Genomic DNA, 24,817 nt, shown 5'->3' with positions numbered 1-24,817 from the left:
CTACGGCTCCTCCTCCTCCTGGATTGCCGACTTCTATACCTGTATCTGTCTCGCTTACACCTACTACTCCACAGACTATTTTCCTCGATACTCCTACTGTTCCGCTATCTGTTCCTACCTCTACTGTGTTCTCTACGTCTGCGAGTGTGCTGACTCCACTTTCTGTTCGTCGAAGAATCACTGATTCTGTTTCTAACATTCTGTCTCCTTTCTATAAAACCTTAATCAAGACTCCTACTTCTGACTCTGTTCAGAGACGTAGTCAGCTTCCGAGTACTGAGGAACGGGGAATTTTAGATTCCACGGCTCTCAGATGGATTTCGAAGAGTAGGAGATATAGTACGAGAGATGTGCTAGACACATTTATGCAGTGGAATGAACCAACGCAACGGTATGTCTTTGACGAGATGTGCTCGCTGTTACGTGAGGAGATAGAAGAAGATGATGTTGAATCGAATTTAGAAGACCTAATTAAAGTTCAGAAAGAGTTTGCTGCAGGAATGATAGTAGGCCAACATATAGAAGACGCGATGGAACTGATTTTAAGTTATAGAAATGATCCATCACTTCGTTCACCGAGAGATTTAGAGAAAAGTAAGACGAAGCTAAGTCGCCAATATCCAATGAGGGAGGTTCCTCCAATTTGGCGCGATGCTGTACAAGCTGATAATGTTCGTGGTATTGTAGCTGCTCCGGCGCAATTCCAAAAAGTGTGGATACACATTCCGTGGAAGCGAGCCGAAGTGCTAGCAGTGAAGCAGGCCTTGCCAGACCCGCGTAAGAATACTGCTGGATACTATAAGGAATTAACACAGACAGTTGAGGCTTGTATAATGAACTTAGCAGACATCGATATGTTATTTGGTAATGTAGTTCCGCAACCAATTTGGGCTAAAATTCGTAGAGAGAATCATCCAGCCCTAGGTGGTGATTGGGCAGCTATTGTTGCAGCGGATGGTCAGCAAACAGGTGGTGCAAAACCTGAACCCCTAATTGCTAATCTTCCAGGTAGAATAATAGACTTAATGAAGACTCTGATGCCCGCATTGCGTGTTAATTGGGACAAGTCCGCATGCAGACAGAAGAAAGACGAAAGTGTCTCCGACTTCTTCACGAGGTTCGAAGAGACTTTTGTAGATCATAGTGGTCAGGATATGAGCACAGAGGGAGGACAGAGACTGTTTGTCGATAAATTTGTGCATAATTTGTTACCTGAGTTATGCAATAAATTAAAGGATTCAGAGAGTGCGTGGGCTGTTTCTACAACTGCGCAAATACTTGCAACTGCACAGTATTATGAAAATAGAGATAAAGAGGAAAAAGAGAAATCAGACAAGAAAACGAAAGATTTAAAAACTAAAGTTCTTTTGCAACAGGCGTATCCGCCTCGCATGAATCAGAATAATACGCAACAGAACTCGTATCAAAGAACAGATTATAGTTCACCGAGACCTCAATATCAGTGGAACCAGTGTGCGTACTGTAAGAAAGAGGGTCACTACAAGAATGAGTGTCCGATCTTAGCGCAAAATAATGCAGCAGCAGCTCAGAGAGGTTGTGGTGGTTTTGTGCAAAATTCTAGAGGTCGAGGGCGAGGTGTTATGCCTCCACATACGAATGATCGTCCTTCCAATCACTTTGATCAACGAAATGGACAGTCTACTCAGCAAAATATATCTCAACAGTATCTTGTTGAAGACTATTGTGAAGTGGATGAGGGATTTCAGCAAAATGGGTACTAGGACAGCCATGGACAGAGAGAGGGAGTAGTATCAGTTCCAGTGGATCAGAGTGGGCCTTATGTCGCAGTAGCAACATCAGGTGTAGTCGAACCGTTTCTGTTGGATACTGATGCAGCAAAAAGTTCTATCATTCATGCGAAACTCCCTGGCGCACCTTTGTCCGGCTCAACAAATGTTTCTGTAGGTTTTTCAGGCGCCCCTGTTTACAACCCCATATCTGGTCCTTTGTCTATTTCTGTTGGACCGTGTCAATTGAAAGCACCCCTGATTTTGACGACAGGTTGTAATGAAAATCTGCTTGGTTTAGACTTGTTAAAACGACTATATGCGACATTGTACTGTTCTCCGGAAGGAGTACAGCTTACATTGGGTAAAAGAATCACCTCTCCGATGTACTTGTCTATGGATGCACTCCCGCCAGAGCTGCGTTCACTCCCTGATTCTCTTTGGGCGACTGGTCCTAACGATGTAGGCCTTTTAGAAATACCACCATATGTAGTCACTTTGAAAGCGAATGTAAAATTTCCAAGAATTCCTCAATACAAAATATCTAGTGAAGGTGAGCGTGCACTTTTATTGATTGTACAAGATTTGATTAAGAAAGATGTGGTTGAAGAAACTAGAGGAAATGTTTGTAACAGTCCTGTATTACCGATTTTGAAACGAACTGATCCTACAAAGCCTCCAGTGTATAGGTTTGTCATCGACCTCAGAGAAGTTAATAAAATTGTGGTTCCGCAGTTTCCTGTGGTTCCAGACATTACTGCCTTGTTAACATTGATTCCTGCTACAGCTACTTGGTTTTCAGTCATTGACTTGAAGAATGCCTTTTTCAGCATTCCGATAGCCGAGGAAAGCAGAGATATTTTTGGTTTCTGTCTAGGAGGTCGAAGTTTCAGATTTAAACGCGCTCCACAAGGCTATTGTGAGAGCCCATCCATTTACAGTCAGACATTAAAAAGTCAGTTAGATACCTTTGTCCTTCCTCCAGGTTCTGCTCTAGTACAGTATGTAGATGATCTTCTAGTGGCTGCCGATGACAAGGAAACTTGCAAAGCAGCTACGATCTCGTTATTGCATCATTTGTCCAATTTGAATCATAAGGTGTCACCTTCGAAAATGCAATACTGCTGCCAAGAAGTGACCTACCTAGGTCATCTCTTGTCAAAGGAGGGAAGGAAGTTGACCCCAGAGAGAATAAAAGCAATTACGCAGATGAGTGTTCCTCGCACACAGAGAGAAGTACGTGCCTTTCTAGGTATTACCTCTTACTGTAGGCAGTGGATCCCAAATTTTTCTCTTTTAGCAAAACCGTTGGTAGCTTTGACTGGGAAAAATGTTCCGAGTCCGGTGCCATGGTCTGATGAATGTCAGGAGAGTTTTACTGAATTACGAAAAGCATTGTGTTCAGCTCCTGTATTGGGTACACCTGATTACAGTAAGCCATTCACGCTCTACGTTCACGAAAGAGAAGGTTGCGCGTTGAGTGTTCTGACACAGACATTTGGTGATAAACAACGCCCTTGTGCGTATTTTTCATCAACATTAGATCCGGTAGCTAGAGCGTTACCTAGTTGTTTGAGAGCTACAGCGGCAGCTGCGGCTTCCATTCGACAATCTGCTGGTTTGGTGATGAACAACATGCTAGTGGTCATGGTTCCTCATGCAGTGGATACACTCATGAACCGAACCAAGACACAACACCTTACCAGTGCGAGACTATCTGGTTATGAGCTGACGTTACTAGCGAGTCATATTCAGATCAAAAGATGTAATGTATTGAATCCAGCAACGCTGTTGCCGGCTAATCAAGAGTCGAGTGATTCCGAGCCACATGATTGTTGTTTTAGAACGGAGGAAGAGACAAAAGGACGTATTGACTTGAGAGACACTCCATTATCAGATCCAGATGGCACGCTGTATGTGGATGGGTCATGCTTTAAATTGGAGAATGGTGATGTGACTGCTGCTTACGCAGTAACGACTTTGAAGACGATTGTGGAGACTGCAAGAGTGAGTCAGAATTCTGCCCAAGCTGCAGAATTAATAGCTCTAACAAGAGCGTGTGTTTTAGCTAAGGGAAAGAGAGTGAATGTGTTCACAGATAGTCAGTACGCATTTGGCGTGGCCCATAGTTTTGGCCGTTTGTGGAAAGAAAGAGGTTTCATTACGTCCCATGGGACTAAGATTCAACATGGTCAGCTAGTTAACGACTTGTTGGAATCTCTAACCTTGCCGACTGAAGTTGCGATTGTAAAGTGCAGTGCTCATAAAGCAATCACGGATGATGTTGGTCGTGGGAATGCTTTTGCTGATGAAACCGCTAAACAGACAGCTAGAGACATGATGAGCAGAATGTATGTTGCTACGTCTGCAAGATGGATTGCTGAGTCTGGAATGTGTGAGGATACAATGGAAAGTGTGAAAGAGATTCAGAAAGAGGCAACTGAGGAAGAAAAACGTGTATGGAGAGAAAGTACGGGCAAGTTGGATTCGAATGGGTGTTGGATTGATTTGACAGAACAGCAGCGTTGGATGTTGCCTGATGCGTATGTGCTTGCAGTGGTGACAATGGCGCATGGAGTAGCGCATATAAGTTCTAAAGGAATCTGTAAGATGTTGGCTCCAGTCTGGAAGAATGATGGGATCAGTAAGTGTGCAGAGAGAGTGGTGAAAAATTGTATGGTATGCCTGATGCATAATCCTGGCAAGGGAACTCCAACTCCTGCTGGTCACTTTGCTCCTCCTTCCTGCCCCTTTGAAGTGATTCAGTTAGACTTCATTCACATGGATCGCTGTAATAATCTGAAATACGTCCTGGTGGTAGTCTGTGCTTTTTCCAGGTGGATCGAAGCATACCCACTAAAGGACAATACTGCCCTATCAACTGCCAAAATTCTTCTCAAAGAATATTTCCCTAGGTTCGGAATGCCACGGATTGTATGGTCAGATAACGGAAGTGAGTTTATAGGGAAAGTAATGCAGAGTGTGTGTGCCGGCCTAGGCATAAAACAGAAGTTCCACAGTGCGAATCATCCCCAGTCTGCTGGTTTAGTGGAGGGTTACAATGGCACCCTCAAGCTGAAACTAGCTAAAATACAAGCATCCACAGGTTTACCCTGGCCAGACGCACTTCCTTTGGCTTTGCTATCAACGAGAGCAACTGTGCATTCTAGAGTGGGGCTTAGCCCCTATGAGATAGTTTTTGGCCGCCCGGCAAATATTTGGGGAGTGCCGAGGCCTAAGGAATTTTGTTCTCTAGAATACCCTATGTTGATAGACTACCTTTACGACTTGACTGCTAAATTGAGTCTTATTCACCAACAGGTTTTCGATGCATTGCCAAAGCCTCCGGAGAGTCCAGGGCATCAGCTGAAACCCGGCGATCAAGTCGTGATCAGAAACTTCGCGAGGACGAAGAACCTTCAGCCCAGATACGTCGGCCCCTTCCAGGTCCTGCTTGCAACGAGGACAGCAGTTCGTGTAGCTGGTCGCAAGCATTGGGTGCACGCATCTCATGTCAAGCGTGTACCTTTGCCACTTCCTTACGACGACTGGGTGAAGAAGGGAATTGGGGCCTCCGAATTTGAACATACGCCAAAGTTCATCCCTTTCAGCGATGCCGAATTAATTACAGACACTCCAAACTCTGACTCTCCTCCTGAAAAGACTCTTTTGAACTCTGAACATTTGTCCCCTACATCAGAAAAAACTCTGTCATCTGCGAACTTGAACACTGCAACAGCTACCAGTGATACACTATTTGCTGATCAAACAGTACCTGCGAAGCAAAGATACAATTTACGACCTCGTAATATGGACAAATAAAGCAGGCAACTGCCCATTGTGATATTTTTGAAATTTTGAACTTTTGCCTTCAGCCAGGAAGTTTGCTATTGTTTATTATTTTTAAAATTGCCTTGCCGTCTGGGTAGCCGTAGGGTCGTGGCTGTGTGCCTAGTTGAATCTGCGGGGGTCTGACACAAGGTCGATCTTTCTGTTGGTTCTGGGAACTCCCAGGGCTGATAGAGGCATTTTCATCTACGTACACATCATCAGTGGTCGCGAGCGGATTGTAGAAGATGGAGCTTCCTGCGCTGCAACGAGAAAATGTGATTTATGTTCGCAGAAACAGACTTTACAGAATTCTTCACAGCAAATGCTTTTTAATACAATGTGCCATTACATTTTTGATTGTTTTGATAACATTGGTGGGTGGAATCGTTTTCGGTATGAGTTTGATTTTTGTGCCAGTAACTACAGTACCTCCCCTTGATCCTGTTACTTCTACTGTTTCCTCTATACACTCTTTTCACTCGTTTCCTGAACATGAGCAAGCTCGACGCTCAGAATTCATTAATAACACTTTTGTACAGCTCTTGCATCAACACCAACTGGTAGTTAACACTACAGACTGCTGGGTGTGTGGCTTGATACCCCACACTATGGATAAAGGTATTCCCTATCTGGTTTTGCCTTTCAGCTACAATGGATCATTTCAGGCCCTTCAAACCATCTTTGCTTATGCCCTTGAAACCTATCCTCCACGTCCACCACGTTCCACTAAATATAACTCTGCCAACAAAGCTTTAGTCCAGGGAATTATTGACATGATCAAGGATGTCAATAATACTCCATCTTACCCTAGAGACGAATTGCGAGTATATTTGAGTTGGAATTCTTCAGAGTATCGCCTTAGTTTGGGAGAAAGCAAGCGTAAAAGCTCAACTCCAATCTGGGTCGTACCTCACCGAGGTCAGGTCTGTTTGCAAGGTAATGGGAGAAATCCGAGAGCTCAGCTAGGGAGGAGTGAGTGCGTAGAGACTTATGTGTTTCCGGCTAACTCTTCCCCTGTCTTTCTTACTGCTAGGGGTACCTACTTCATCTGTCGAGACCGAGCTTATACATGGTTGCCTGCCGACTTTTCAGGTTCATGTTATATTGCTCGATTGTTGCCTCCAACATACACTGCTTCATCTGATTACCACAGGACCAGAGTAGCGAGAGGTGTCTTCAGCAAAGAAGATACTGCTGGTCAGGAAGCTGGAGACTTCTTCAAAGGCTTCCTTCCGTTCTGGGGGCCTATGGCCAATAGTAGAAACATACGTCAGCTAACACGGGTAGTTGAATCTACTATTACCGAAACTGCTGGTGCCCTTAGCAATTTGACAGCTGAGCTTCAGGCGGATAGACTGATGACGTTGCAGAATCGTATGGTTCTAGACGTTATACTTGCAGATCGAGGTGGGGTATGCAGAATGATCCAATCGAGCTGCTGTGTCTTTATTCCTAATAATGCTCCAACAGTCTATGAGGCGATCTCGAAACTACACAAGATTTCCGACTCTATTCATGTAGACAAGGGAAACTGGTCCTTCATGGAGTGGTTTTGGACTCTGATATCAGCGTGGGGATGGAAGGTTCTAATGGTCATTGGTGTCATCTTAGTATTCCTATTCTCATGCTGCCTGATTATCCAGTGTGGTCCTGCTCTGTGTAGTCTTTGTGCTGCAACCTGTTTTAGGAAACCACCTGCGTTTGGAGAAAAGGCACGAGAAAGGATGATGATACAACAACATGTCACTGACCTGATGAGCATAGAATTAGACTCTGACATAGACTGAGTAATTGCCTATGTAAGGGCAAAAGGAGGGCTTGAGGTTCCGTGACGATTTGAACCCGTGTTTTCAATATTGTCGGAAATACATAATATTGGTATCAGCGAACCGCAAATGATCCATTTAGCATATCCTGGTGTTTTCGCTATGCTACGAGCAAGAGCACTCCTGTTATGAACACATTTCTGATCTACCCACGGCATCCATCTTAGATCATGGCAGCCATTTTGTGTTTCTTGCCCTCACATACGCAATAACCTCTGATCACTTCATTTCGATTAAGGACACGTAGCCTTAGCCGGAGATTCACCTTTTTCATGACACGTGCACCTTAAACCAGATCACGCTGTAGCTGCATGACTCGACAAAGGCTGCCTCCTCTGCCCGAGGCCAGTCCTGCTAAACTGGTCTTCGTGTCCATTGTCCTGATCACGATTAGGCGGCCGAAGCTGGTAGCCTTGCCCATTTACAACCCACAAACATCTCTTATCCCACTTTCCTATCTTCCACACCTGGCTCCGTTCCTTTCTTTCTGAATCTTTATTAGGGGGAGGTAACGAAATTTACGATGAGGCGGTCCGGCTCTTGAATGCAATATTGACAAGGGATTGTGATGAACTAGTGGGAACCCCTCTTCGTAGATGTTTGGCATCAGATTTTATCGACGGTTCCTGTGTAACACCAAATATTTATTGTTTTAGACACAAAGGTTTTGAGAATGTATTACATGTAAAGAATTCGCCCCCAGCTTAAAATTTAGTATATAAGGAGCAACCCTCTTTGTACAAATTGAACAGGCTCCTAGACACTGCCCATGTGTGGTTTCTGTGACTTCTGTGTCCCTGCAGTAATAAACCTTTGGTCTTTGACGCCACCATCGAGAAGCCCGTGTTTCTGTTCATTTGCGCACCAAGGCAGGTGGAACTCCGGGGTCTTTGGGTGTTGTTCCCTGACACCTCTGGACGGAACCAAAAAGTCCAGAACTCCAGATCAAGACTGATTTGCACATGGCTGGGTTCAAACTGGAATGGTACATGGTGAGCAAAAAAATGATGGATTTAGTCCTAGATTTCAGTACTGGGGTGAATGTATGACATTGTTCTGCATTCTGTCCATCAAATGTTCTTTTTACTCTTGTTATTGTTCAACTGCACTTTCAGTTAAAATACATGTTTAGGGTTTGCTCATACCTTGAAAAACTCGACAAATTTGCACGAAATGTTTCACATCCCTGACGAAACCGGTTATGGGGCCGACATGCTTGTGCGCATCCCTTGCTAGATAAACAAATGTGATAGGTGGTCAAAAAGTATGCATTCCCATCTTACCTCCCATAGCAAATTTTGCACTCCAATAAAGCAAAAAACTGCATGCAGACCGAATTTACAACAACCTTTGCATGAAAGTAAATCTTCACTGCAAGGCTATCCTTATGGATGACTACTTAATTCCAGTGGTTACCAGCCCGTCAGAATTGTACGTTTTCCCCCTGTTTCACCTGGAGTATTTGGCTTCTGAAGGCAATTCTTTTTAGGTTATAGTAAAGGTCTGCTTGAGAAAAAAGCGTTTGCATCTCGGCAAGAGAGGCAGGCGCTGCATGGCAAAGTCTGAGTAGCGAAAGGTACCTCGCTGAGGCTGACGGATTTAGATCCTGAATGGAGAGAAGGAACAAATAATCCTTCCTCAAGTGAGGTTTGAGCACCTTCAAACAGTGTGAGATGTTGTTATTGCTCTATACACAAATTTCAGCTAGGGAAAAACTGCAGCCTCCAACAAGGCGCCTGCCATCAGCCCTGGGGTTGGTCGGGGTGGTGGAAAAATGTCAACTTTTCCAAACAAATCACTTCCTTGCTGTAGAGTTGGTCCACTGTTAATGCCGACGACAGCGGCTACATATTAAAGTCTGGAGACACAAAAAACATAAGGCTAGAAAAAGTGTACTGGGGAAGGTAAAACAAGCATTTGCAATGCAATAGGTCTCGCATTATTTAAGTTTGAGCTATTAGCATTGTAAATGGCAATTGTTTTTTGCTTTATGCTATAGTTTTTTTTTTACATAAAAAGCTTCATATAAAATATGTTTTATTAAAGTTATTTATGCAGTATCTAAATTTTGTTTGCATAAAACAGTATAATACTATCTTAGTAAAAAAGTCAAATATTTTAATGGAAATTCACCACATGTTCATTTATGTGTTGGTTTTGAAAATAGCTAAATTAATAGCTTTGTCATTTACAATGCCAATAGTTATAACTTTCGCAAATGTGACACCTATAGCATTTGTCATGCAACATTTGTATTTACGTGACTTAGATGTATTGATATTACAAATAACAATGGCTTTTAATTTTTTGTAATACTTAATAAAAGTGATTGTAATTTATAATGGCAATAGCTTAAACTTTTGTAAATAACTTTTGTGAAGATTATGTTCAGTGTATTTTATTGTAACAAAATCCAAGAACAGAAGTGAAATATTAACATCTTTTTGTGACATTTGTAATAAAGCTTGAAACATTGAGAGAACATATTTGTGCTGTGGTGGTGCTGAGTGATGCTGTGGTGATGCTGAGTGATGCAGTGGTGGTGCTGAGTGGTGCTGTGGTGGTGCTGAGTGGTGCTATGGTGGTGCTGAGTGGTGCTATGGTGGTGCTGTGGTGGTGCTGAGTGATGCTGTGGTGGTGCTGTGGTGGTGCTGAGTGGTGCTGTGGTGGTTTTGAGTGATGCTGTGGTGGTTCTGAGTGATAATGTGGTGGTGCTGAGTGACTGTACTCACTGTCACTCTGCACTCACTGTCACTCTGCACTCACTGTCACTCTGCACTCACTGTCACTCTGCACTCACTGTCACTCTGCACTCACTGTCACTCTGCACTCACTGTCACTCTGCACTCACTGTCACTCTGCACTCACTGTCACTCTGCACTCACTGTCACTCTGCACTCACTGTCACTCTGCACTCACTGTCACTCCGCACTCACTGTCACTCCGCACTCACTGTCACTCTGCACTCACTGTCACTCTGCACTCACTGTCACTCTGCACTCACTGTCACTCTGCACGCACTCTGCACGCACTGTCACTCTGCACGCACTGTCACTCTGCACTCACTGTCACTCTGCACTCACTGTCACTCTGCACTCACTGTCACTCTGCACTCACTCTGCACTCACTGTCACTCTGCACTCACTCTGCACTCACTGTCACTCTGCACTCACTCTGCACTCACTGTCACTCTGCACTCACTCTGAAATCACTGTCACTCTGCACTCACTCTGAAATCACTGTCACTCTGCACTCACTCTGCACTCACTGTCACTCTGCACTCACTCTGCACTCACTGTCACTGCACTCATTCTGCACTCACTGTCACTCTGCACTCACTGTCACTCTGCACTCACTGTCACTCTGCACTCACTGTCACTCTGCACGCACTCTGCACGCACTGTCACTCTGCACGCACTGTCACTCTGCACTCACTGTCACTCTGCACTCACTGTCACTCTGCACTCACTGTCACTCTGCACTCACTCTGCACTCACTGTCACTCTGCACTCACTCTGCACTCACTGTCACTCTGCACTCACTCTGCACTCACTGTCACTCTGCACTCACTCTGAAATCACTGTCACTCTGCACTCACTCTGAAATCACTGTCACTCTGCACTCACTCTGCACTCACTGTCACTCTGCACTCACTCTGCACTCACTGTCACTGCACTCATTCTGCACTCACTGTCACTCTGCACTCACTCTGCACTCACTGTCACTCTGCACTCACTCTGCACTCACTGTCACTCTGCACTCACTGTCACTCTGCACTCACTCTGAAATCACTGTCACTCTGCACTCACTCTGCACTCACTGTCACTCTGCACTCACTCTGCACTCACTGTCACTGCACTCATTCTGCACTCACTGTCACTCTGCACTCACTCTGCACTCACTCTGCACTCACTGTCACTGCACTCATTCTGCACTCACTGTCACTCTGCACGCACTCTGCACTCACTGTTTCTGCACGCACTCTGCACTCACTGTCACTCTGCACTCACTGTCACTCTGCACTCACTGTCACTCTGCACGCACTGTCACTCTGCACTCACTGTCACTCTGCACTCACTGTCACTCTGCACTCACTGTCACTCTGCACTCACTCTGCACTCACTGTCACTCTGCACTCACTGTCACTCTGCACTCACTGTCACTCTGCACTCACTGTCACTCTGCACTCACTGTCACTCTGCACGCACTGTCACTCTGCACTCACTGTCACTCTGCACTCACTGTCACTCTGCACTCACTGTCACTCTGCACTCACTCTGCACTCACTGTCACTCTGCACTCACTGTCACTCTGCACTCACTGTCACTCTGCACTCACTGTCACTCTGCACTCACTGTCACTCTGCACTCACTCTGCACTCACTGTCACTCTGCACTCACTGTCACTCTGCACTCACTCTGAAATCACTGTCACTCTGCACTCACTCTGCACTCACTGTCACTCTGCACTCACTCTGCACTCACTGTCACTGCACTCATTCTGCACTCACTGTCACTCTGCACTCACTGTCACTCTGCACGCACTCTGCACTCACTGTCACTCTGCACTCACGGTCACTCTGCACTCACGGTCACTCTGCACTCACGGTCACTCTGCACTCACGGTCACTCTGCACTCACGGTCACTCTGCACTCACTGTCACTCTGCACTCACTGTCACTCTGCACTCACTGTCACTCTGCACTCACTGTCACTCTGCACGCACTGTCACTCTGCACGCACTGTCACTCTGCACGCACTCTGCACTCACTGTTTCTGCACGCACTCTGCACTCACTGTCACTCTGCACTCACTGTCACTCTGCACTCACTGTCACTCTGCACTCACTGTCACTCTGCACTCACTGTCACTCTGCACGCACTGTCACTCTGCACGCACTGTCACTCTGCACGCACTGTCACTCTGCACGCACTCTGCACTCACTGTTTCTGCACGCACTCTGCACTCACTGTCACTCTGCACTCACTGTCACTCTGCACTCACTGTCACTCTGCACGCACTGTCACTCTGCACGCACTGTCACTCTGCACGCACTGTCACTCTGCACTCACTGTCACTCTGCACTCACTGTCACTCTGCACGCACTCTGCACTCACTGTCACTCTGCACTCACTGTCACTCTGCACGCACAGTATCGGGCTTGTCTGGTTCTGCACCCACCTCAGGGTTCCGGGTGGGGCGATCCTGCCACCCCCCTCGTCGTATCCAGGTGTCTTTCTTCCCTGTGCTCAGTCTTCAGTCGCTCCGAAGCCCGTCCCTTGGAGCTATCCCAGGCGGGTCTCTGCCAGCAGGGGCGTGTTGTGCGTTTGCAAGTGGTCTATCTCCGTGTGGCCCTTGAGGTCAGGGTTGGCTGAGGTGGCTATCTCATCCCTTCTCCTTCCGCCCGGTTCGTGAATATGGTCCGGCCCTCTCCCGTGTAGCGCTTGTCCTCTCACAATGACCCCTGGTGCAGGGGGGGGGGTGGGCACTATCTCTTCTTCCAGTTCCTAGTATCCCCACTGCTGCTTCAGGGCCTTCTTCCCCGTTCGGCTGTGTGCCTTGTCACGTAGGGGGAGGGGGGGCAATGTCCGAAGTCTCACCCCCTGCCGCTCTCGTGATCGTTCTGCTCTCCCTTCCCTGCGTGGCCCCGATTCCTTGCTAGTGTCGTCCCTGGCGGGGTCAGCCTCCGCTGCTGGTGCCTCCCGTAGTCTGTCGCCTGCCCCCGTGTCTCGTGTGTCCTCCCCACCGGCCGTTCCACAGGCGGGAATGTGTGTATGGGGGGTGGGGAGAGGGCACCTCCGTCGATGCGGGTGGCACTAATGGGAATTCGGGGGTATGCACCGGACCGGTAGGCCACTGGCGCAAGGCCTCCCCCCAAGCGGTCCCTTCCTCCGCTTTTGACTCCTGGGCTCACCTCCGTTGTAGGCGTCCAATCTCGCCTGCGGGAACGGACCAGCTCCGCCGATCCAAGCGCCCGCGGTTTTCGTCGTTGGAGGGGGAGGGGTGCGGGGGGGGGAGGTGAAGGGATCCCCCCGCTCTCCGCTCCCGGGTAGCACCTCCACCAAGCGCCGTGCCTCGCGGGTGGGACCCGTTCCGCTTCTCCCTCGGTCTCCGCGTCTGTGGTCCGGAACCTCACTCAAACGGCCGCCATCTTGGTAAAGGCGGCCGGAATTCAGTCCGGAGCTGCTGCTACTTCGCGGACGCCTCTCTCCGCACCTGAATGAGGCCCGGGCTCGGTCTGTCGCGCCGCGATTCCGGCTCCGCCACAGCAATCAGGCCGCCTCACAGGGCAGGTTCGCTTCGCCACTACGGTTGCTCAGCCCCTGGCCTGCGACCAGGAAGTCAGGCAGGCCGGGCGGGACAACCGGAAGTAGGAGGGCGGGAGCCTACCCCGCCTCCCACGGAAGAGCCGCGATTGTTTGGCGCACCGGAGCAGGCAGGAGCCTACCCTGCGCCCCGGTGCCGAAGAAGGGAAGAAGAGTCTTGCTGCCGGTGGGAGCCGCTGCACTGAGGATGCCGGTGAGTGGGGCTTCGCGGGGGGGGGGGGGGGGGGCATCTGTATGCGCGCGCGCGGCGGCGGACTGTGTATGTGTGTGAGCGTGCATGTGTGTGTGTATGTGTATGTGTCCTGGAGTCTGTGTGTATGCGTGTGTGTGACGGGGGGGGGGGGTTGCCTGTCTGGGTGCCTGCGTGTCTGTGTAAGTGTAAATGCGTGTGCGTGTGTGTGGAGCCGAGAGGAGAGGGGCTGGTGTGTGTGGAGGGGTCTCTGTGTATGCGTGTAGGTGACTGGGGTGTGCCTGTGTATGCGTGTGTATGTGCGCATGCGTGAGTGCTGTGTATGCGTGTGGCTGTGATGTGCGCATGCGTGAATGTTGACGCGCGTGCACGCAGCTCAATCCAGCCACTCGTCACAGTTTTGTGTCCCTCATTCCCCCGTGTCAGACGACTATAAGTCTCCAGCCTGGACGCATCCTTCGGATGCGATGTCCAGGCGAGACCTAAAAAAGCAGTACACTATCTTGGCACGCTTTTGATTTAGAAAGGAAGCTCTTTCCTGTTGCATATAAATTCGATACTGTTACCGCTTTCCCTGCTAGATGATCAATTAGATTGCACACAAGTCCGATAGAAGGAACTGGGGGCTGGTGTTAATTTGCCAAGGAGGGCATTCTGCAGGCCATAAAAGCCGGAGCTACTTACACAGCTTGCTTCTTCTCTCTGAAGACGATAAACGGCTGGGCAAACGTATAAAGGACCCCACTAGATGGCAGCATTGTCTCGGTCTTGCGATCGCCTTAAAGAGCACTGTACACAAATAGTCCAATTATGGTGCAATTATTTTTATTTTCATTCCAAACAGTGCCAAATCCAATCCCACAGACCTCTCGATGCCTCTCGAGGTCGTTCATCAAGTTATGCAAGTCTGGACATTCAAGTATCTTAACAAACAAATCCCATCCCCCAGGTCTCCTCCACCCATCCCTCACTCACTTCACATGGTCTGCCAAATATGAGGCAACAGCATTTCATAGCTAACAGAAGGTTCAGTCACGTTTTCTATCTCCTGCATTCGTAGGAGGCGGAGATATTTAGGGCAAGCCAATTCCCTAAAGTCTTGTGAGTGTTTTAAAATGTAGCATCAATAATGGAAAACCTGCCTTTGCTTCAGAAATGAAAACTGCATTGGAAAAGTGGCACGCATATATTTTGTGCTACAAAGTAAAAACATGAGCTCTGAAATTCACAGACTTTAGTCAGAGGCTTTCCCCTTAGCAATATATGTAATCCATGTGCAAGTGATTCATAGCTTGACTTAAATGTATTTAGCTTAGATGTTGTTCTCACTATGAAAATGTGATTTTAATGTGTCAAAGTGTTAAAAGTGTGCATTAGGAGAGTATAACTTATATTAGAAGTAGCACGACATTTTATAATGTAGAAAAATGGAAACCGCTCTTAATTAGCTATTGCTCTGAGAAAGTTTCTGTTGGCCTTCAGGATAAGCAAAGGAATTTCTCTCTCCCTGTGAAGACAGAACAGCTGCATAATTTATAGCTGTGATCTAGGAGCTGTATCTCTAGTTGCTGGAAGGTTTGAACAAAGCCTCTTTAATTCTTTGCTTCACTGAGAATAGAAAAGGTATGTTATTTTAAAACTGCATGTTACATTTAATGTTTCTTGCTTAATTAAAAAGGTTATTTTGCGGTTCATGTTATGTGTTTAGTTGGAAATAAAAAACATTTATTAAAAGGTTAGTGGATTAAATAAGATGCAGAATGTGCTGTGGGAATGACTACCACCTGTCTGATAAGATGACGTATGCAGCCGCCGGGGGTGGGGGGGGGGTGGGGGGGGGGGGGGGTTGAGTTGTCTTGTCTTTGTGGAGAATGCTTGAATCCAGTTCGACGGAGATGCAGTCATGCCACCTGCTTTGTAACTTTATTCTTTGAATAAATGGGTTCCTAGTGTAGGAGTTTTCAGAATGCTTTCAGAACACTTGCAGAGACCTTTGCAAGAGACACAACCCTTGCAGACAGATGGAGAGACGGAGGGCTGCAGAAGAGTTTCAGACTCTGATGCAGAAATGAAAGGAGAAGAGCAGATGTGATTTGCAGATGTGGGGAAGGAGAGGGCAGACTTGATGGATAGCATATAGAGGCAGACAAAGGCAGTTCAGATGTAGGTTTAGTTCCATTTTGACTTTTATTAATAGACCTAAGCTTATGCTTTGACTAACTGGCTTTGTCAAGGCTTATTTGTTTTACGCTTGATTTCTCTTCATGGGAGATTCTGCAATTTTTAATGATTCATGTAGCTTCGCGCTACGCTCACTCTGGCATTATGATTCTTTAACTCTTCATGAGTTCTGACTGACATAATTTATGCCTCACCATCTTAGATAGGGGTTGTTTCTTTATGGAACGCTTGTGTGAAAATTATGATATGCTTGTACTAACTTACATTTTCTATTTTCAATTCTGTATTCTGATTGAGAGCTGACTAATGAATGAAGAATAAGAGAACCTTAACACCTTGGCTGCTTGAGATATTCCTCTCCTGTGCTGGGCCCTAATAGAAATGGGTGTGGTCATGACGAGCTGAGCTTGTCATGAGCACCGAATGGGTTAAAAATAAATCCCTTTAAAACGACTCACAGCCCTCATTATTGACTGAAATGTTTATTTGCATTTGATTAATTGCCCATGTTTATGTAGGAGCCTTTTGGGTCAAAACATGTTGCCAAGACCTATCGACCTTAAGTGGAAACAAAGGTAACGGTAATCAGAGGTAAAAGTGTACGAGATCCTGCTCCAAAAAAGGTCAGTGTACTCTATCGAAGGCCTTTTTGACGTCTATCACCAGGAGCATCATGGCACCCGATGCACATGAAGCTTTCTCTACGACATGTAAAATGCGTTTGGTGTTGTCCCTCGTTTCTCTCTGGGGGATGAAACCCTCTTGGTCTGCCTGCCAGCCAGAACCCCTGTAAACAGTTTCAGGTCCACATTTACAAGAGGAATGGGTCAGTATGAACTGCATTGTGACCTATCTTTGCCAAGTTTAGGGATGACAGTAACTGAGGCGGCCAGCATCGAGGCCAGGAGAGACAAATGAGTTAAAGAGCCTTGTGAGAACAGGAGCAATGATGTTACAGAAAGTGTTGTAGAAAACAGATGGGTAACCGTCTGGGCCCGATGGCTTTGCAAGTTTCAGACGAGAATAGCTGATATAACTTCCTCCAGACAAATATCACTTTCCAGTATCGCTGCCTGATCGGAGTAAGACGGGACGTGTGCGCAGTCTGGAGATACCACGCGCTGTCTGCGGGTTCGAAGAGTTGGCTAGAGTAAAGGTGTGCGTAAAAATCGCTGAAGGTGTCTGCTATACCTTTGTTCTCTGTGACATGTTTTCCGACTGCTGTAAGTAAGGAGGATACGTCTAAAGCTTGTCGCTGAACGTGTAACTTATTAGCTAGAAGTTGGCCGCACTTGTCGCCACCAACATAAAAAGAGTGGTGCAGGTGAAAGGCAGCGTATTCCGCCCAGTCTAAATCAACGCCAGTTGGGAGTGGAGAGCCGACAGTTAACGCCACACCCTCAGGGCGCCTGTACACTGGTGTATGCCTTCTAACTCTTTGACATGGTTGGCGAGGGTCTCCCTCTTCTCTTTGCTCGCCATGTTGTCAGCTGCTGAAATTGCAATGAATTTCCCACTAACCACTGTTTCAAGGGCCTCCCAAAATATAGCAACGGGAATGTTGGTGGTGTTGTCAAGCACAAAGCATTAATTCATAGCTCGTTGGACCTGTGTCACCACCTTGGGACGTTGTAACACTGTTTCTCTCAGTCTCCACATTTGGGAGGGACGCTCCAGTGGGGGAGGGACAACAAGAGTATCACTGCAGCCTGGTCGGAAAGTGCCACCAGGAGTATTTCCGTGTTCGTGGTGAGTGTGTGTCAGTCAAACCTAGTAGGTAGTCCAGCCTAGCATATGTTTTGTGTGCATTAGAAAAAAAGTAGTACTCACGTGTGTGTGAGTATAAGGCCCTTCTTAATTATCGGAGTCCCATTTCTCTCAGCCACCCCTGTCCTCACTTCGAGAGCGCACCTGCTTGGCCATATCTCTGTGTTGACCTGTCTAGGATATTGTGAAAACCAGGTTGAGGTGTCCCCCAGCAGAACTCTCCTCTATTCAGTAGACATCGATTCTGCAAGTGCAGCATGTAAGAAGGCATCCTGACATTCAATCGAAGTGTAGATAGAGCCCATCACCAAGGGCTGGCCCCCAGCTCAAAATGGTGAGAAGTCTTTCCCTCATTTCAGCCCCCATATGTCCCCCCTCTAAGCCCCCATATGTCCCCCCTGCCTTTGAAGGAGCATGCCACCAGTATGGCCAATCCTGCTGACTTAGTAGAAGTAGAGGAGAAGAACTGGTGGGGGAAATCACATGACCTGAGGCGTTGACAGTCCTTCGAGAGAAGATGAGTCACCTGAAGTAGGCATATGTCAGCCCCTGACTTTTCAAAGTATGACAACACTGCCCTGCCTATTACTGGGTTGTTAAGCCCCCACACATTGAGAGTAAGGACCTTAAGTGTAGTGGCCGGCATTGGCTCCGTCTACAGTATTAGAGGCTATAGAGTTTAGACCCATATACAGTCATTCTAATGTACTTACATCTGCTGCTCACATAAATCACAAGAGAACTACTGCGTATTAATATTGTAACAAGGATTTCCCTAAACCGGTCAACTGACCCTGAGCTGAACAATTTGTATAATGTACGAATGTATGCATGGAAACGCTAGTAGACTTCCAGTATGTCTGCAGAACTCTACTTTGTCTGTGTATGATATTGTTTATATAAAAAAATGCAAATAAAGATATTTAAAAAACAAATTTAGAGGCTCTAGAGTATGGCAATTTGCCATCTCCAAAGAGGTCGCTAGCTAATGTCACAGTCACTGTAGATGTCGTGTAGTCATCTTGTTGTGTCCACTGTGAAGTTGAGTGTAAGCCCCAACAAAGAAACCCTATTTGATAACTGGACTCATTCAGTCCCTCAGTCACCCAGCTCTGTGAGTTTAACAGTAAGGGGTCCAAAATATGGTCAACAATCCCTGCCACACGGCCAGCCAGCCATGAGTAAGTTTGCTATGAGACCGGCCATTCCTTGGATCTTCCGCCTTGGCCAGCCCTGTGGGGATTGCTTTCAACGCAGCCTGTTGCCCCTCAACTATCTCCACAGAGTCCGCATGGGCCGTCCCTCCTCCTGCCCCACATCTGCACAAGTGAGATTGTTGTTTCCTCGGGCAGGGTGAAGAGGAATCCGAGACCCGCCCACTCTATGGGCAGGTCCAGACCTAAGCTTGACATGCCTCGACCAGGGACCTCAATTGGAAAAGTTTCCACTCCAGGCGAAAGATGATGTAGACAGGGTGCTTCCAAGGTTAGGTCACCGCCTTGTTTCGCAGATGAGTTGTGGCAGGTCGGAACTCTCTCAGTTTCTGCAGTGTGATTGCCGCTAAATCCTGGTAGTTTCTTCGTCTGGTTTAAAAAGTTGATGGGGTGCTTCTTCTGCGCTTTACGCAATATTTCTTCCTTGACTTGAAAGTTGTAAACATACACAAGAATGTCCGCTGGTGGAGGCTTACTTGAGAGGCATTCCAACACAGTGTGCTTAGTCAATCTTTATTTCGGTTTCTGAGGGCGCCCCCAGGACATAGTAGAGGAGGTCCTGAATGTAGCTAAAGAGGTCCTCCCCCTCTGCTTTAGAATCTATACCTATTATTCTGATGTTATTTCAGCGGGATCTGTTCTCAAAATCCTCCTTATAGGCTTGCAAGCCTATTTGTTGCACGCAGAGGCGGATGATCTTCTGCTGGAGGGATTTGAGCTCTTCCTCTCAGCGTCTCCCTGTTCCTCCAGAGGCAGGGGGGGAGTGGGGGGGGGAGATCATCCAGTCGCCGGACAAAGAGCCCCAGGAGATGAACTTTGAGGTGGAACGTAGGTGGGACGAGGATGGCGGTCTCATGCGGGCTCTCTCTCCATATGTGCCCCAGACAGGCACCCGCCGGTGACCTTACTTAACAGGGGGGGTCCCTAGGGCTCCCTCCAGCACCCACGGTCGGCTCACAGTGTGGGCCCCGGGCTCAGCTCTCACACTCCCTTTGTCACTTGAGTGTTTCTTGGGTCCCACTTGCTCAGGGTGGGGGGGCCAGACCATATGTAGCCACAGGCAGGAACTTCACTCATCACACTCCTGTGTGTGACCCGACAAGTGGGGCACTGTCCGCTGACCCGCTCCAAGTGCAGTCCGGTACTCAACCACCAGGTGTTATGAGCAGATCTCTCCCTCCACCCCCGAAATCAGCAGCTGTGCTGCACTCCACTTTCAGGTGCCACTGCTGCTCCATCAAGCCAAAGTGGGCCTCATTCACTTGGAGGGCCAGGCCAGCTGCCCTCAATCTCTCTCGGCCCCCGCTGCCCTGCTCCCCACTGACTCACTTGGGAGATTGGCCACCGACATAGGAGTCAGTACCACATGAAGGCAGGGACCAGCTGGCTTTAGGGTGCAGTCCTGTCAAGCCTGAATGGGTGTCTAAGCACGCAGGTAGCAGCTCCTGGCAGGCCTCTCCGCATCCCAACTCCCACCAGGCCGGTCACTACAGGCCTCGCCTCTCGCCTGGTCGGGGAAGCCAATTTTGCTGTCTGGAACACTGGTCTTCGAAACTCAGGTGTGCAGTCATGGATCACTGACGGATGAGGCAGCACCATGTGCAGGTAGAGGACAGCTGGCCTCCGGGTGCAGTCCAACCAGGTCCGAAGGGGTGTCCGAACATGGGCCCCACCCTGGTTGTGGTTCTAGAAAGCAAAACACACAATTGATGGGCGGAATGCAGAACAAAACAAATCATTCACCCCCTGTTATGTTATGTTATGTTATGTTAACCCTTAGTTGAAGCGCAAACAGCTGCCCCAGCAACGGAGCGTCCCGGCGCTGACCTAACCTGTACCTGAGGAGTGGGTGGGATAACCAACAGAAGACTAGATGACAGAAAAGAGATGGGTTTTGAGTTCCTTTCGGAAGGCAGTCAGATTGGTTAGGGTGCGGATGTGTAGAGGCAGGGAGTTCCAGAGTCTTGCCCCTAAGACTTTGAAGGAGCGTCCGCCCATTCTACAAAGCTTGGTTCGGGGGACCGTCACGAGGTGTTGTCCCAGTGAGCGCAAGGTGCGCTGGGGAGTGTAGGGTACAAGGAGCGGGCGTAGAAGTTCAGGGCAGTCTGAATTAAGAATTTTGAATGCCATGGTAAGGGTTTTGAAATAAATTCGGGATTCAATTGGCAGCCAGTGCAAGTTACGGATGGTGGCTCTGGCAGAGCACCTGCGTGGGAGGCCAACCACAGCTCTGGCGGCCGAGTTTTGAATGCGTTGCAGCCTTGCTAGTTCTGCTTTGTTTGCCCCCAAGAATAGAACATTGGCATAGTCCAGCCGGGCAAGGATCATGGATTGGATGATAAGTTGGCGGGTTCTGGAGTCAAAGAAGCCGAGTATCGGGCTAAGGCTCCTCATTAGACCCACACACGTAGCTGCCACTTTCTTTGTGTGGGACTGAAAGTTGACTGAGGAGTCGAGCCAGACACCTAGGTTCTTGACAACATTTTTTGGCACGGGGGTGGGGCCAAGCAAAGAGGGCCACCAATGATCACTCCAGTGGCTGGGGTTTTTGCCGAGGAGAAGCACCTCCGTTTTCCCGGCGTTCAGCTGCAGGCAGTTGCGCGTCATCCACTGTGCAACTGCCGCTAGACCATCCCTGAATTTTGTAGCCGAAGATGATGGGCCTTCAGAGAGTGTGATGACCAGCTGTGTGTCGTCGGCGTACGACACCAGCGTAAGGTCCCACTCTTTTGCCACTACTGCGAGAGGCTGGACGTACAGATTAAAAAGGGATGGGCTTAGCGCCGATCCCTGGGGGACTCCCTGTTCGATGGAATGGGGTTGGGAGATGTAAGGTGGGGCTGAAACTCGAAAGGACCTGTCCTTTAAAAAGGACAGGAACCATTCAAGGGCTAGTTCACCGATCCCTACGGCCTCGAGTCGTTTCAACAGGATATTGTGTGAGACCGTGTCAAAGGCCGCGCTGAGATCCAGCAGGATCAGCGCGGCACTTTGACCAGCGTCCAGGACACCTCGAAGGTGTTCAGTAGTGGTCAGCAGGGCCGACTCGGTGCTGTGACCTGGCCTGAAGCCGTTTTGGGAGGGGTCCAGGACGTGGTTTTGCAGCATGTGATGGGATAGCACTTTGTTTACATGGGCTTCAGCCAGTTTGGACATCCAGGGGAGCAGCGAGATGGGTCGGAAGTTTTCCGGCTTAGTGGGATCTAATGAGGGTTTTTTAATAATAGGGGAAACCCATGCAGATTTCCAACAGGTGGGAACCACAGCTGAGGAAAAAGAAAGGTTGAGTAGGCAGGCAAGCGAGGGAAGGAAGAAATCAAGTGAGTCCAGGAATTTAGTTGGTCTCATGGGGTCTGTGGGGTAACCAGACTTAACCTGTCTACACAGTTTAGCAAGGTCGTCGATGGATATGTCGGGTATTCTTGACAGTTTCGACATATCAGCCGCCGAGTTGGGAGTGTTGATGGGTACAGGGTCATCTTGCGGAAAGGAAGTATAGATCTTCCTCACTTTTTCAATGAAAAAGGTGGCAAGGTCTTCGCACTGTTTCGAGGAGGTAATGCAGGAACCTGGGTTGGAGACTTTCTGGAGGCTTTGAACTAAATTAAAGATAGTTTTGGTGGGGTAGGAGCTTAGTTCAATTTGCTTTGCGTAAAAGGAGGCTCGAGTGGTACGAATCGCCTTGTGATACGTGCGTAGTTTAGACAAGTAGAGGACTTTGTCACTATCTAAGTAGTTTTTCCTCCATCCGCGTTCGGCTTTCTTGCATTCCTTCCGCAAGGTTTTGAGCGTTTCATTGTACCATGGGTTGGTGGGGGAACTGCGGGTTTTGGTCCATTTAACCGGAATTAGGGCGTCAAGCCCTGTAACGATCCAGTCGAGGAAAGCGGCATAGGCTGTATTGATATCTCTGTTCTCGTCAGGGGGGTGGAATTCTCCTAGGTTTTTGATGAGGTCTTCGGAGGAGAGTTTGTGCCATGGTCGTTTGTGGCTGGGGTTGGCCGCAGCTTTGGCAGGCGGTTTTTTTGCCGTAATGATAAGTTTGACAAGAAAATGGTCGGTCCAACCCATGGGTTCAGGGGGATCAGCCGTAGCTTCCAACATGTTGGTGAAAATGGGGTCTAATATGTGCCCAGCAGTGTGGGTGGGGGAGTGGACCAGGGAGTGTAACTGCAGGGCCGGGAGGTCGGCCAGCAAGTTTTTAATGATGGGTTCTGTCACGGAATCAAAGTGGAGATTACATGAACATGGGCCCCACCCTGGTTGTGGTTCTAGAAAGCAAAACACACAATTGATGGGCGGAATGCAGAACAAAACAAATAATTCACCCCCAGTCAAGAGATCTGTGTTAAATCCATCATTCTTTTGCTCACCATGCCATCCCAGTTTAGACCTGGCCATATGCAAATCAGTCTTGACCCTTTGCCTCATGGGAACTGGCGTCGGGACTCCTCTGCTCCAACGCCTGTTGTTGTTGCCCGGTAGCTCCTGGTAGGCCTCTGTGTGTTTCAGCTCCCAGCCTGGATAGCTGCTGCAGGCCTTGCCTCATGTCTGGTAAGGGCTGCCGACCGTGGTCTCGGGCTGCCTGTCTTCAGAGCTTGGGTGTGCAGTCCGCGTTGCCACTAGGACAGCTCTCGGCACAGTCTTGGTGGTCTTCAGGCAAGTGTCAACAGCAGACACAGCTCCTGTGAGACAGGCAGGTCGGTGCTAATGTGCTAGACCAGTGGTAGGCACAGAGAGATGAGAAAAGACGTCTTACCCAACCGCCATCTTGGCCACGCCCCCCAATAGTCCAGTTTTATACAGTTGGATATTATTTGAAGTAAAGTGCATATGCATATCTATTCGGAGGAGTCGAAACGTGTTCTCGTTTGTTGGCCAGGCATTAAATTTATTCACTTGCAAAAATTACGGAGTGGCTGTTTTCTTTTCCCCAGACCTGTAATTATACATATTTGTATTTATATATATATTTATATCGCAGAAGAACTCCGATGGCGTGCTTCTGCCGCTTTTCACAGCGGGCGCTTGACAGGGTCGCCAAACCTCGAAATTTTCACATTCCTGGCGTATTATACGTATCCTGAAACACCAGAGTCAAGGCCCAAGTTCAATATTCAGTGCTAAGGTTTATTTGGCAAAACAAACAGCCCCTACGCGTTTCGAGGTAAGCCTACCTCTTGCTCACGGGTGGAGTACAGGTAAACCCGCCAAACTTTTAAAGTGATACACACATATTCTTACCATACCACGTGGTAATAGAAATCAAAAACATACTAACAGAGCTACAATGTTGCGACTGCCAGGTGTTTGTCGACTGCAAATAAAGATAAATAATACAGTCCAAGTATTCTGATATTCAAAACATGATAATTGAAAATACAGAAAAATATATATCCAGCAGCTGAGGTTTTCCCAAAACGTCGGTTACCATGACAGAGAACACCACGCAAGTCCAACGTTACTCTTAGGCACAAAGTTTATTTAGGCAAGAGTTTCCAAAATCTGACGCGTTTCGGGCATCCGCCCTTGCTCACAGACAGTCAGTAAAGGAAAATGCAAACACTTAAATAGTACTTGTTCCACAGTTTTTTCAAAGAATTTTTTTTCTTTTTTTGAATTGCAACCACTTGTGAAAATAGAAAGTGAGGACACACTACTCAGTAAAAGCCATATCGAGTACCTCTTCCAAACATTTCAAAAGTGCATTGTGCAAAAACAGAATACAAAACAAT

The sequence above is a fragment of the Lissotriton vulgaris genome, chromosome 10 (genome assembly GCF_964263255.1).
Source record: "Lissotriton vulgaris chromosome 10, aLisVul1.2, whole genome shotgun sequence".
NCBI lineage: Eukaryota > Metazoa > Chordata > Amphibia > Caudata > Salamandridae > Lissotriton > Lissotriton vulgaris.
This window is presented reverse-complemented; position numbering follows the sequence as displayed.